The sequence below is a fragment of the Euleptes europaea genome, chromosome 12 (assembly GCF_029931775.1).
Source record: "Euleptes europaea isolate rEulEur1 chromosome 12, rEulEur1.hap1, whole genome shotgun sequence".
NCBI classification, from domain to species: Eukaryota; Metazoa; Chordata; class Lepidosauria; order Squamata; family Sphaerodactylidae; genus Euleptes; species Euleptes europaea.
This window is the reverse complement of record NC_079323.1, coordinates 31,981,400-31,995,758: the sequence shown is the minus strand read 5'-3', so window position 1 is coordinate 31,995,758 and position 14,359 is coordinate 31,981,400. Positions and strand designations below refer to the sequence as shown.

The 14,359-nt window shown below is 45.7% G+C and overlaps 1 non-coding gene across 1 annotated transcript; it reads left to right on the top strand.

The window, feature by feature from the left end:
- The first annotated feature begins 12,516 nt into the window (after positions 1 to 12,516).
- On the top strand, positions 12,517 to 12,588 carry TRNAS-GGA (transfer RNA serine (anticodon GGA)). Its single transcript has one exon. It is a non-coding gene; the product is annotated as a tRNA-Ser (tRNA).
- Positions 12,589 to 14,359: the final 1,771 nt, after the last annotated feature.

Here is a 14,359-nt window from a genome sequence, read left to right as displayed (position 1 = left end):
CTGTATCAAGAGGAGAGATAATTGCCACAGGTTCAAAGTGTGACTGTTAATAAGGCCAGGCGGTAAGCTTTGGTAAAGGCTAAGCACAACCCCCGCATCATCTGAAAAATGTTAGCTACTGGGAGAAAAGCTTGAATGAGAAATGATGAACACAAGATACTATCCTCACCTAGTATTATGCAATGAAAACCAGTTCTGGGAGTGCCTAACAATTACTTTTCAAAAGGAAGGACAAAAGATACAAAGGAACTTTCACTATAATGGGCATCAAACTTGTGGCAACTATATCTGCACTCCACTTTAATTTATCACCTCAGAAGCCATTCAAGCAGATGGCTGTGGAGGGACATTGAAAGTCTGTCCCATAGAGGTTGATATTATTGGGAGCTGAAAAGAGAAGGGAGAATTTCTCTCGAGCTGATTAAATTCATCCTCTCTGCACCCCCCCTTCCTTCCCTCCTGTTCTTGGCCGTAGTCCACACTCAGAAACAAAGCCTAATGTATGATAGGGACACACATGTTAGTTACACTCTTGCCTTGAGAAAAAAACCCACAATAGGTTGCCTGCGCATTTCACACTGCGTCATGTGCTAATAGCACTGGCAAATTGGCATTGCTTCTGTGGGAACATTTCACGCTAAATAATATCTTCCATACCCTTCCCTTACTCTCCTACAATTTACCGGCTGTGTTTGCAGCCGGCAGTCCCAGGCAATTAGTTATCCAACCCAATCCCAAAGGCAGGGAGAGCAAGCCCCCCCTGACCCCATTGGCGATATATTTATAATCAACTATAAAAGTCTCTCATTCTATCCTTTTTTAAAGGAACCTCTGGTATTGGGGGGAGGGTTATCATGGGACTGAGGGAAGAAGTGGTTGGCTTCTGTTCTAGTCTTGTGAAAAGGAGGTTAATTTTGCCTTTTCATGCCTTGACATTCCTGTTACATTTTCTTCACCAGTTTGGGAACTATGCTACAAGTGCTCCCTCTCCTTCCCCGCTCCCCCACCCAAGTATGCTGAGACATAAATGCTCTATCCTCTTGCTCCTTCTCCGGGAAAAAAACTCCATGGTTCCTTTACATTATTTATGAGATACCTCCTAGATAAGAGCCCCTGCAAACAAATGTATTATTTCTTCCTCTTCTCTTCTTAGGGATGCCAGCCTCCAGCAGGGTTGCCAGCCTCCAGGTGGTGGCAGGAGATCTGCTGTTACAACTGATCTCCAGCCAATAAAGTACAGTTCACCTGGAGAAAATGGCTGCTTTGGCAATTGGACTCTATGGCATTGAAGTCCCTCCCCTCTCCAAACCTCACCCTTCTTAGGCTCCGCCCCAAAACCTCCCTCTGGTGGCGAAGAGAGACCTGCCAACCCTAGCCTCCAGGTGGGGCCTGGGGATCTCCCAGAATTACAGCTCATCTCCAGACTACAGAGATCAATTCCCCTGGAGAAAATGGATGCAGGTGTACAGGCAGTTGTTTTTGCCCATTTGCAGGGAGGCGCGTGTAGAAGGCCCTGAACAAATAAGTGAATCTGTGGTGGAGGAGCATAGGGAGAGAGGTGGTCCTCCAGATATGAAGGACCAAGGCCATGGAGGGCTTTGTATGTGATAGTAATGAGAAGAAAGTAAGAGTAATGGGTTGGATCCCGCTGATCAGTTCTGTCAATGGTAGTGTGTTTTGCTGACACAAGGAGCCTTCTGCTGCTGACTCAAGAGCCTCAGACACCAGAGGAAAGCGCCGCCGTTACAGGAACAGCTCCATGGCATCCAACCCAATAATAATGTCTGCTCTCCAACGTCAATGAATGCACTAGACTTGCCATCTTTTTAACCCTCTGTTGGAGTTCTTGTGTTTTTAAAAGCTTCAGTTGACAAGAATCCAGTAGATGCCAGAAACACCAGCACGACTATCTTCCATGCACCAAAAGACATGGTAACTTTCTGAAGGGTTGTTTGATGGCCACAGCTAGATGTAGAGTTTTTTTTTCAGTGGCTGCTCCTATTCTGTAATGGTTGTCGAACAGCTTCAGGAAGGCTTCAACATTGCTAAGATTCCACAAGTTGGGTAAGGCAATGTTATTCAAGAGAAAATTTTTAACATTACCATCTAATTGTTTTGATGACAGCTACACCTTTGTGTTAGTTTAATGGATTTTAGTTGTAGATAGTTTTTATTACCCGCTTTGAGTCCAATTCTGGAGAAAGGGAGAATAAAAATGTGCTAAATAAATAAATATCCTTGGGGCAAATAAGCAGTTCATCAGAAATTTCAGTGCTTGGTTTGGATGCTTGTAAATGGCAATTCCTCCATAGTGAAAATGCTTGCAAAAGTGATGTCAATAGAGTGGTTAGATGACAGATAAGTATCCTCTGTCATCTACCCACCACTCATCTAATGGTATAATCCTAAACAGAATCACACCCTTCTAAGGCCATTAATTTCAATGGATTTAGAAGGGTACAGCTCTGTTTAGGATTGTACTATTGATTAAAGAGTGTTGAAAGCACGGACATTTGGCTCTTTCAAATAATTTCCAGGACCATAGAGTGCGATCAGACAAAGATAAGACGTTTGTTTAAACGTTGTTTATGCTTAGTGTGTTAGGCCTTCCTGAAACTCACACTTTTTCCAAACAAGTTTATATAAACCATTTTGAGTATTTTTTTAGACTGCAAAGAGTATGCAAATTCTGTTGGGCGCACAATCCAACACAACTGAGTTAGCTCTAAAGGTGAACAGTGTGGTTAAGGAATGATATTTGACGCAGAGATAGTTGCGCTCCCCAAATCCTTTGCTTTGATGAGTGTTAAAACAAATCAGCTGTTAAGGGCTATGGTAGGATGAAAATACCCTCCTAAACTCATAGCATTTAGTTCTGATAGCTCCCGACAGGCAGTGGAAAACCATCTTGAATGTAAGCAAAAAATCCTTCCAGATAATGAACTAGGGATGAGGCTTTGTGTGGAAGGCAAATGAATCAATTACCTGACAAAAGAAGATATGTGCAATTCATGTCTGAAAATTGCTTTAAAAAAAAGATGGCCAAGAGTTTTAAAAACTAAGAAAAGAATCATTTCAGGCACTACCTTAAAATCAAAGATGTTGCTTTTGGATGACGATATATTAGGGAAATGATAATTGTTCTATCTAAAATGAATATCACTAGCTGCAACATGTTTCATGGCAGGCTGCATACTATAGGGCTGTTTTGTGCCAAATTAGATAAGAAACTGGGAAATCAGTTCTTCTATGGGTTTTTTCTTCTTCTTTTAGTTCAAAGCAACTGAAGGGAGGAAGAATGGCAAACTCTAGTGCTGATGTGTAAATCGGGCATTTTTTAAAGAAGCCATTCCTACAAAAATACAGACAGGGGTTATAGTAGGAGTAGTACTAGAAAACAGGGTTTATTGAAGAAGAAGAGTTGGTTTTTATATGCCGACTTTCTCTGCCACTTAAGGAAGAATCAAACCGGCTTACAATCACTTTCCCCTCCCCTCCCCACAACAGACACCTTGTGAGGTAGGTGAAGCTGAGAGAGCATGACTTGCCCAAGGTCACCCAGCTGGCTTCGTGCATAGGAGTGGGGAAACCAAATCCAGTTTACCAGATTAGCCTCCGCAACTCATATGGAGGAGTGGGGAATCAAACCCGGTTCTCCAGATCAGAGTCCACCGCTCCAAACCACCGTTCTTAACCACTACACTATGCTGACTCTCTATTGGAGAGTATACTGGGCAGAATAGTGTACTCCAAATGGAGGGCTTCCACAATGGAGGGCATGTGGGTGGTGCAGGCTTCTGTGAGCATGAGTGGTTAGAGGGCTAGTGAGGGGGTGGAGGAAGGAAGCACAGACATGTGGGTTAGTGGGTGGGAGGGTAGGTATGAGCAGGAGGTCTGGTGGTGGGCAGAGGAGGGGAGGGCCCCCTCAAATCTAGAACTGACCCTGAGTGGCAGGTTCTCCTCAGTTCCCATGTGTCCGATTTCAAGCACAACTGCGAGGATAACCCACAATTCATGACTGACTGTTACTGGTAGGGACCTAGGATTGCCAAATTCCAGGTGGGGGCTGGAAATCTTCTGCTTTTACATCCGATCTCCAGGCTACAGAGATTCTCTCTCCTGGAGAAAATGCCAGCTTTGGAGGGTGGGCTCTATGGCATTATGCCCTGCTGCGGTCCTGCCCCTTCCCAAACCCCACCCTCCTGTGTAGGGTTGCCAACTGCCCGGTTGTGGCAGGCAGTTGCCCACCAATCAACCCGGCTATCCACTGACCAGCTGATGGTCAGTGAGACGAAGCAGAAAGGGGGGAGCAATCCCCCCTGCGCGCTCCCGGGAACGCTCCAGCCTCCCATTCCAAACTGCAAGCCCGATCAGACCCAATCAGGCTTGCAGTGTGGAAAGGGGGAAGCTGGAGCCTTACTCCTAACCCTGCTGTGCGCACATTCCACAGAGCACACGCACAACAGGGATAGGAAACGGTAAGTGGAATCGGGAGCGCACAGGAATCCCTCCATTGAGCCCCACCCACAAGAACCTCCTGCCCAACGTAAGTGGGGACTTGGCAACCCTACTCCTCAGGCTCCACATATTTCCCATCCCAGAGCTGGCAACCCTGTGGGCAGCCTGCCGAGAGCTTCTCCTTCCCTCCCTCCATTGGAGGGCAGAGCCATGGGCAAGTGGGAGGGGGAGCTTTATAGGGCTCTGCTTGCCTTCCTGCTGGGAGGTGTGGCACCTCAGCAAGTGCAATCCTGGCTTAGTGACAGCCGCCCACATTGTTTTCACATGCATGCACCTTAGGGTTGCCATTCCTCATTGGGAAATACCTGGAGATTTTGGGGTTGGAGCCTGGTTTGGGGAGGGACCTCAGAAGGGTATAATGCCATTGAATACACCCTCCAGAGCAGCCATTTTCTCCAGGGGAACTGATCTTGGTCATCTGGAGATCAATTCTAATAGCAGGAGATCTCCAGGTGCCACCTGTAGGTTGGCAACCCTAATGCACCTCCCCATAAGCCACTGTTGGTTGGCTCTGTTGTGAAATGTACATGTAGCCCTGTAAGTAACATGAGGCCAAACCACTTCTTTCTGTGTGCTGTGGTCACAAATAGAAATGAGCTAGTATGTGTCTGGGAGGCACAAAACTCCCATCACATGTGTGATACACAGTCCTCATGCTGTTCCCCAACAAACAGGAGGACTTGGTAATGTGTCGATGGAACTACTATGAGTGAGACAGAGTATGTGGATGAGATATAGGCTTGGTGGTTTTTTGCCTGGGGCCCTTCAAAATGTGGAAATCGTTTTCCATAGCTGCACAGAAGAGGGAGTTTTAGCAGGTGCAGATTGTCTGCCAGACTTAGAAACACTGTTTGTACGGTTGAAATCCCTTCTTCTGCAAAAAAAATTTAAAATGTAGGAGGTTTGCCTTCTTTGGGGGTTCTCACCCTGCAGCAAAGTATTATACAGTTTTGCTGTTAGTTTAATTGTTGTTGTGTCGTCCAAGCTACAACAAGAGGAAAAAGCATGCTTCTGAGAGTGTTCTGAGAACTGAGGATTAACTGAGACTCCTAACCTCCCCAAAGGCCTCAGTTTACTAGGAGTTAAACCAGTGTATATCGGCAATACAGTCCTTCCTTAGAACAAAAGATAACAAATGATGCAGTCCAGATGTTAGAGAGTGCCAAAATCATGTACTTGAATAGTATTCTTTGGCCAAAATAACACCTGAATGCTCCCAAAATGCCTTGGGGACAGAGGGCAGACTGTGACCTTAGCTGGGGAAGTTCTGTGAATTCCTACCAACAGAGGATATGGAGACCGTGTCTGCAAAACCCTTCCAAGATCCAGCTGAAATACAGTGACATGCTATTGAAAGTGGTTTGTGTATGTTTTTTTTAAATTTAATTTTAGAATAAGACTAAAAGTAGGGAGGGAAGTCACCTTCAAAAGAAACTAAGTCACAAGATTGCCGCAAATGCTTGCAGTAGAATTACAAGAGCACAAATGTGCTTTCAGTGCAGTTTTTCAATTGCATTCCGTTAGGAAAGGCACCAGTACTAAAGAGTGCGCATATCTTTAGCAACAGGTTCTGCTGCAGTCTGCTACTGGAAAGATTTCCTCTCCATCACCCAAACAACGCAGATCATTCCCCCCCCCCTTCTTCTCCTTTGGAAAGGAAGCATTGGAAACAGTAGGAGAGAAACGTTATAAACCCAGGTAGTTTAGTACAAGGTGTTTGTAACAAGAGCCTCCTTCGAAGGGAGAGCCCACTGAAAGAAAACGCAAACCTTTAAAGCACTCGTGTTTCAGTGGGTCAACTTTCATGGAGTCTCCTGTACTGAGAGTTCTCACAATTGAACACAATATGCACACACACACATGTGTATGGATGTGTGTAGATGGGGGGCAGGGGCGGCCGTTTAAAAAAGCCTTGCTGAGAAAGGTATTTCTTGGGGAAGAAAAAAGGCAGGCCCCTTGCTCCCTACTGAGCCCATTTCTCCTGCTTTGCTGGAGCTGTCAGGCATGAATCCCAGTAGCATTCCGTAACTAATTGACAGTAATGGGGGCCATTGGGAGTCTAAGAATACATGGCATTACCCGGCATGCACTGGAGCGAGGAGGAGGGAGGGGGCTCAGAGGGCAGCTGTGGGGGAAATAAAGAATGTCTTTTAAACTCTTTCTCTCTCTCTTTTTTTTGTGAAGTTTTGTTACAGAGATGTGGGTGAGGCAACTAAGAGGCAAATGATTTCTGGGAAACTTTATCTCTCTAAAATTAAGAAAACAATACGCGATACGCACTTCTTGTCTGTCCTCTATAATGCCTCAGTGTGGGACTCCGACGCCCTAAGGAAGAAACAGATGGGATTTCCATTTAAAGTTAGTGAAATCTGAAGAAAGCATCTCTAGGTGGTATTCCTCTCTCTCTCTCCCCCTCCCCTCTCCAATTTAGAACCATCTATAATATAGGATATTCTGAGGACACTCCTGTTGAGTCTCATTTTCTAACCGCAGACCTCACTGGTTGAAAATCCCCTCCAGGTGAAGGCCTTTTTCTTTAGATTTTTTTTTTTTAAAAAAACCCTCAGATTTGGGGGGGGAGTGGGGGGGGGCTGGAACGGAGGAGGCTGTGTGATTTTCCTTGCCGTTATAGTAACTACTTCAGTGGAGTGTTCCACCTTTGAAAAGTGTCTTTGTAAATCTTGAAGACTCATTTTATTTCACGGTTGACAAATGTGGGGGATTCTTCACATGAAGAATGAAATTTTCTGAGATAATTAGCTAAAACAAAGCACCCCCCCCCCAAAACCTTTCATGAGCTCAGTAGCAGGATGGCTTTCTCTGTTATCATGCTTACACAAAGCTTTCTATCACTATCCTACTTGACAGAGCGAGCGAGCGTGAGTGCTTGGTCCCCATGAACAAGAGCGATTATCTCCAGAAGCGATCACAGAGGAGCCTCAGGGATATTTACCCATCGAAGTAGCACTTTTAGACATATTCGTTGTAGGCATTTATAAGCCTGCGCTCTTAACTGTCCATGTCAGACTGTCTGCAAGCAAGGTTGCCAGCTCCAGGTTGGGAAATACCTGGAGATTTTGGAGAAGGCGGGGTTGGGGGAGAAGAGGGAATTCAATGGGGTATAATGCCATCGGGTCCACTTTCCAAAGTGGTCATTTTCTCCAGGTGAACTGATCTCTGTCACCTGGAGATCAGTAGTAATAGTGGGAGATCTCCAGCCACCACCTGTAGGTTGGAACCCTATCTGCAGCAGACTGTGCCATCTTATAACTCAATTCTCCAGGCAGCTTACAAGCAAGCAAGCAAACAAAAATAAATATCCAATTAAATCTGTAAACACCGACTCAGTAAAACCATCGACTCATTCAAATATAAACCAATAAGCAGCAGCAACTACCAGCTAGAGCTAGCATGGTGTAGTGGTTCGAGTGCTGGACTAGGATATTGGAGACTAGGTTTACCAATTGCCCAGTGGGGGTGGGCAAAATCCCGCCAATCCACCGGGGTGCCTGCCGACCAGCTGAGGTTCAGTGGACAAAAGAGGGGGAGGTGCGTAATATGCATGCGCGCGACTCGCGTGCTTTGCCAACATCATTTCTGGGTTTAGTGATGTGGACGCTCAACCATCCTCTGGCGAAACTCTATGAAATCTCTATGGAGATTGCTGGAGCATCTGCATTGCTTCTGTGTAAACCCGGAAGTGACATCGGTGTGTCATACGGGGGAGGGGGCGCGTGCATGGCTGGGGGCATATCAAGTGGCCCCAGCCATGCCCCCGCAAAGCTCCCGCCGGTGGAGCAAAGGGGCCTGGCAACCCTATTGGAGACCCAGGCTCAGATCCCCACTCTTTTATGGAAACTTGCTGGGTGACCTTAGGCCAGTTTCTCACTCTCAGCCTAACCCACCTCACAGACTGTGGGGATAAAACGGAGGAGAGAAGAACAACGGAAGCCACTTTGGGTCACCAATGGAGAGCAAGGCAGGGCATAAATTAAATAAACAAACAAATCAAGAAGAAAACTTGGGGGAACAAATATGTCGTCCCTTGGACTCTAAAAGTGAAATAAGTAGATACAAAGGGTACATTCCATGGACGAGGTGCCACAACAGAAAAAGCCCTGTCCGTGCAGGAATTACTGAGCAGTGGTAAGAGTTCTGAACCAGCAGCAGGGAGCATTATAAAAATGCCTGCTTGCCATGTAATTTACCGGGCGACTTTGAGGGTCAGGTACACTTTCCTGAACTCCTTGGATGAACGGCATGGTAAAAAAATAATAATGAGAATCTTAATCAGTGATTTGGGTCTAGTGTTGCCAACTTTCAGGTGGAGCCTGGAGATCTCCAGGAATTACAATTGATGTTGTTCACACTCTAGTTCCCCTGGAAAAAATGGCTGCTTTGAAGGGTGGACTTATACCCCGCTGAGGTCCCTCCCATCCCTAAACCACACCATTTCCAGGCTCCACCCCCAAATCTCCAAGAATTTCCCATCCTGGAGTTGGTAATTTTCCACTAATAGAAAGGAGGGTATTTTTTATTTTTTCCCCAGTTTTCTCCCTTATTGCTGCATACCGCTGACTCCACCCTCATGGTGGACTTCTAGGGCTGCCAGGCCTCCTGCCTCTCATCAGCAGCCATTGTTGCTCACCAATGCTCTGAATTGCAGCAGGAGAATTTAAAAAAAAGAACACATTGGTGTCATGTGTACCACAATATCAATATAACGAAACACTTTGGCTTTACTGTAGAGTTTCTGCAATTCCTAGAGCTACCCTATGTCACTTCCAGGAAGGGTTGCCAACCTCCAGGTAGTCACAACATGGAACAGGTACCACATTGGGGCACAGCGCTCAGAAGAGCCACAGGTGGCATGTCGAAGAGCCACCTGTGGCTTCTGAGCAACTACATGAATATCTAGGATTGCCAACCTCCAGGTAGTAGCTGGAGATCTCCCGCTATTACAACTGATCTCCAGCCAATAGAGATCAGTTCACCTGGAGAAAATGGACGCTTTGGCAATTGGACTCTATGGCATTGAAGTCCCTCCCCTCCTCAAACCCCACCCTCCTCAGGCTCCGCCCCAAAAACCTTCCGCCAGTGGTGAAGAGGGACCTGGCAACCCTACTTCCAGGCTTCCTCCATAAGTGTCATTGCAGCACACATGGTGCTGAGCCCCCTATGTACCCCCCACAAGCTCCTGCTGATTACCAGGCTCTATGGACTCCTATCCTCCAGGAGCAGCATTTCAGGGATTATTTTGGGTTGTAGGGCAGGGAGAGGCCTGGAATTTCTATACCACCAACAGAAATGCCTTCCATTAGCAGAGATTTACCTCATGATCCAACCCAAATCTTCCTTCAAATTAAAAAAAACAAAACTTGTACATATAAAGCTAGGCATCAGAGGGGTTAACTTGGAAGATGTTGGAGAGCTGCGAATGGATCTCCAGGTGACATCCATTTTCTTTTAAATGACCATGGGTGGGGCTTTGGATTGGGTATGTATGGACTAACTCCCCCCAATCCAACATTATTTCCTGAAAGAAATCTCCCCCTTCCCCAGTTACTAGGCCTTGTAGGAAAAACAGAAATGACTGATACTGGGGCTAAGGCTGGGTGGGAAGGGGACTTTCTACCTGGAAATTTCATGGGGGAAGAGTTAACTTCCTTCCTGACTTGGAGAGCCTATCATTAATCTCCATTTTCTCATTTAGTTGAACCCAGTGAGAAAAATGCTATCTTCATCTTCTCTCTGAAATGCTAGGGGTTTTAGGTTTTTTGGGGGGAGGGTGGTTTTTGGTCTGTTTGTTTTTTGGCAGGGAGTTATTTTTCATCCATGTCATCTACCACTGTTGACTGACCTGGACTGTTTTGCTACCTCATCTGCCATTGGCACATACTGCTTTGGAATGTTCCCATTAAATTGTAAGATAAGGAAAAACAATATGTGGGAACACACATCATGAGCAAAACCTGAGATTGACCCTGCTGGGTGTGGGCCCCCACTGGGCCATGATTCACAATCTATTTCACCTAGAGCCAAAGGGTGCATACTTTTTAAAAATTTAATTTGTATGTTTGTGTTGGGATTTTTTTTTCTTTGAGTAACCCTGTAAACCTGTATGCAAACATTCTGCAGTTTCAGTACAGCAGGAAAGCATATTTCCTCAGGAGAATTTGTCCTCTAAAACATTATTTGACATGAAGCACTACAATACTATGTAAATATGGAGTCACAGCAGTGCAGACTTTCTGCACAGGGACTATGTCATACGTGTATAGCACCTAGCATTATATATCATGTGACAGACCTGTGGTATGGGAGGCAGGGGGTCACTTCTCAAGCAAGCAAACATGCACACACATGCCTTTCACTGAAATCTGGTATCTGAAGAAGTGAGCTGTGGCTCACGAAAGCTTATACCCTACCAGAAAATATTTTTGTTAGTCTCTTAAGGTGCTACTGGACTCTTGCCCTTTTCTACTACTGCAGACAGACTAACACGGCTACCCACTGTGAATTATCTCCACTGAAATCTGGCTTTTTAGTTTGTACTGACCAGCACCTTAAAATGTGAGCCAACTAATGAAGCTAAGGTTGGCCAAGCCAACAGGGCTGGGGACAAGAATCATCTTTTTAAATTAAAAAACAACAACCAATAAGTGATGAATAGAACAGCTAATCCCAGGAAACCTTAAGAATAACGCTCAGTGCCCGTGGGGGCCTCTCTTTTTTCTTTTCTTTTTTTAAAAATTTTCTTTTCTTTAATTTCGCTGCAGCACATATAATCAATTATGGCCTGAATCGGGGATAAGGGGTGGGGAAGCACTTCAATTCATAAATCAATTTTATACGGTCATCAGTCAGGTTGTGAATGCAAATACCTCTGTCGGTTTAGGTTATTCAGAATTAATTGACTCCCACCGGGCCGGGCTGCAGATGGAGAGGAGCTTTCTCACAAAGTCTACTCGGACTCAGCATGGGGGCGGGTGGGCAGCCTCCCTCGGCTCCTTTCCCTGCTCTCTGTATTATACTGTGGTATAGAAGATGGAGGGAGGTGAGTTTTGTGTATGAGAGCAAGGGAGTGGGGGGAGAGATGCTTGAATAAAGAAAGGGATATGCAAAGATTAAAGTGCCTACTGCCTCTTCAGCTCATGGACACTTTTATGTGATTAGAAATGCATTGCTTTCAAGGGCGAGCTTTAAGCCCTGAGCTTCTCAAGGAAGAAAACAAATAGAAATGCCGAAACCCAGTGCTCGGCGTTCGCTCTGGTCTCCTGTCACTAAAGAGCTACTTTCTATTGGCACTCTGGCATCTGGGCCACTGTTTCAAAGTCAACCCAAGGTCAGGAGTGGTCATAAGTCATTGACAACTAGTGCTTGGAGGGTGGGGAGAGCATTGGTGATCAGACTCCGAGTGGACAGCAATCATCCTTTGTGGAAATGCGACTTTTAAAAACTGCCAGTCTCTATTCCCGAACCTCTTAACAGAAAGGCTGCTCTATGGTGGGTTTTCATGTGGCTAACAAGCCAGATCTGCTTGTTTTCTCAGTGTGTTATGTGATGCCCTGCATTGATGTCTGTAAGCATGTTCCCATGGTGGAGCTGGATGCAGGTAAAACGACACCATAAAACACAGCGGGGTTTGGTTTGGCATGGCATCCGTACCTGGCACCATGAGATCACACATGCATAGGTACGCTTCAGCGCATTGGGCTGAGTAACATGCCAAGAGACAACAAGCCATTGTGGCCTGTTGGTGGAAGATAAAGGTAATGTTTCAGAGGAAATCGAAAACGTCCCAATCAAACTCAGAGACACTAAAAAGAATTCTGTGCCTATGTTTTGGAGAGTGTGTGTGTGACACTCCTAGATTCCTATGCTGCAGCACATATCTAGCCTGGATTGCTACCTCTCTTTGTTTACAAAAAAGTAACATGTATGGGCTAGTTCACACAGAGCTTTGGCATGTTGGTTATACACACACTGCAATGGGGAGGGACTGTGGCTCAGTGGTAGAGCATCTGCTTGGAATGCAGAAGGTCCCAGGTTCAATCCTCGGCAGCTCCTGTTAAAGGGACCAGGTAAGTAGGTGATGTGAAGGACCTCTATCTGAGACCCTGGAGAGCTGCTGCCGGTCTGAGTAGGCAATACTGACTTTGATGGACAAGGGTCTGATTCAGTATAAGGCAGCTTAATGTGTGTTCATGTTTTTTTTGCAAGCCACCAGCTCATACCCTTCCCTATAGCACGGCAAATCTTTATGTGAAGCAGGAATTATGTGGGTGAATTTCTGCATAAGTACCGGTAGCTCCCGCTCACAGTTCCATATGAGTCTCACTGTTGTGTCCCACCTTTTTTGATGGATACTTATTGGCTTATTCGACTTGAGTAAACAGACAAGAGAGAATATGCAAATGGTTTATTTTAGCAGTTTGCTTCACAGAGGCACTGACAGTGAAACCATCTCTATAGACTTTCTTGTTAATACAGGTGAAGAACAAGTAGCTGTGCACTGAATCCTTGCCCTTCCTAGTTTCTAAAAGCTGTCAGTTGTCTGGTTGGGTGTTCAAGGCAGTTAATGCCTCATTGAGGGACCTTGAGAACACCACAGTCTTGAAGAGCCAATGTGGTGTGGTGGTCACAGTGTCAGACAAGGATCTGTGAGACTGAGGTTCGTATCCCCACTCTGCCATGGAAACTTACTGGGTAAACGTGGGCCAGTGTTTCTCTCAGCCTCACCTACTTCACAGAACTGTTGTTGTGAGGCTAAAATAGAGGGGGAAATGATGTTGTAAGCTGCTATGGCTCCCCATTGGTGAGAAAAGCAGGGTATAAATATCTAAACAAATAAGCAAACAAAGACACCCTCCTAAAGAATTTTACTTGGTGTAGGAGACCTTAATAATTACTGTAGGAAACAGCAAGAGCCTAGTAGCACCTTAAAGTCTAACAAAAAAAAATTACTGCCAGTCCTCAAATACTCCATGTTTGGGCAGGGTGTTTGACCAAATGCAGTCAGCACAACTCCAGAGATTCTAGGATGATACAGATCATCTAGTTCCCTTACAATCTGGCTTAAAGTTTTGGAACTGCATGATCACACTCATAAATGAACTAACCTGGGAGATGGCTCTCCAGGACCTCCCAGGAGCTTTCAAAACTGTCAGCCATGATAATGTTGTAGAGCACCTTGCTGGATTAGGTATTGGTGGTACTGTATTATGGAAGGTGTGATACTTTCTGGAGGCTAGAGGCCAGAAAGTAATACTGGGCAAATGCTTCTCTGTTCAGACACTGTGTGTTGGCTTACAGGGTTACCCTGGTAATGTTCTGATTGGACTCCTGGAGGGTTGGCACTGGCAGATGTTTGGTGGGAAACCTCCGGCAGCCTGTTGCCTCATCCCACCATTGTTCAGCAGGGTGCTGGGAGGAAATGGGGGGGGGCATCAGTGTCATGCCAACATCATCACAACATTACCAGAAAGGTGGGCTAACCTTGGTTGCCATCCTTGGTCTGGCAACTCTAACTTATTGCAACGCACTCTGAATGGAACTGCCTTTGAAAACTGCTCAAAATTGCAGGTTCCACGGTAGCAAAGGTTAACTGTCAAGAGCATGCTACATATGGCTCCAGTTTTAGAACATCCGCATTGGCTCTCAGTAATTTTCATGGACCAGTTCAAAGAGATCAAATGCCTGTGACCAGGTTGTCTTAAATGTTTTCTCCTCTGGATCATTTTCAGAGTCTTTGCTCTGTTTGCACCCACTGTTAGGGGTATAGTGGGTGGCGACACACAGCAGGGTCTTTTCGGTGGTGGCCAGTAGAATGCCCCAACTG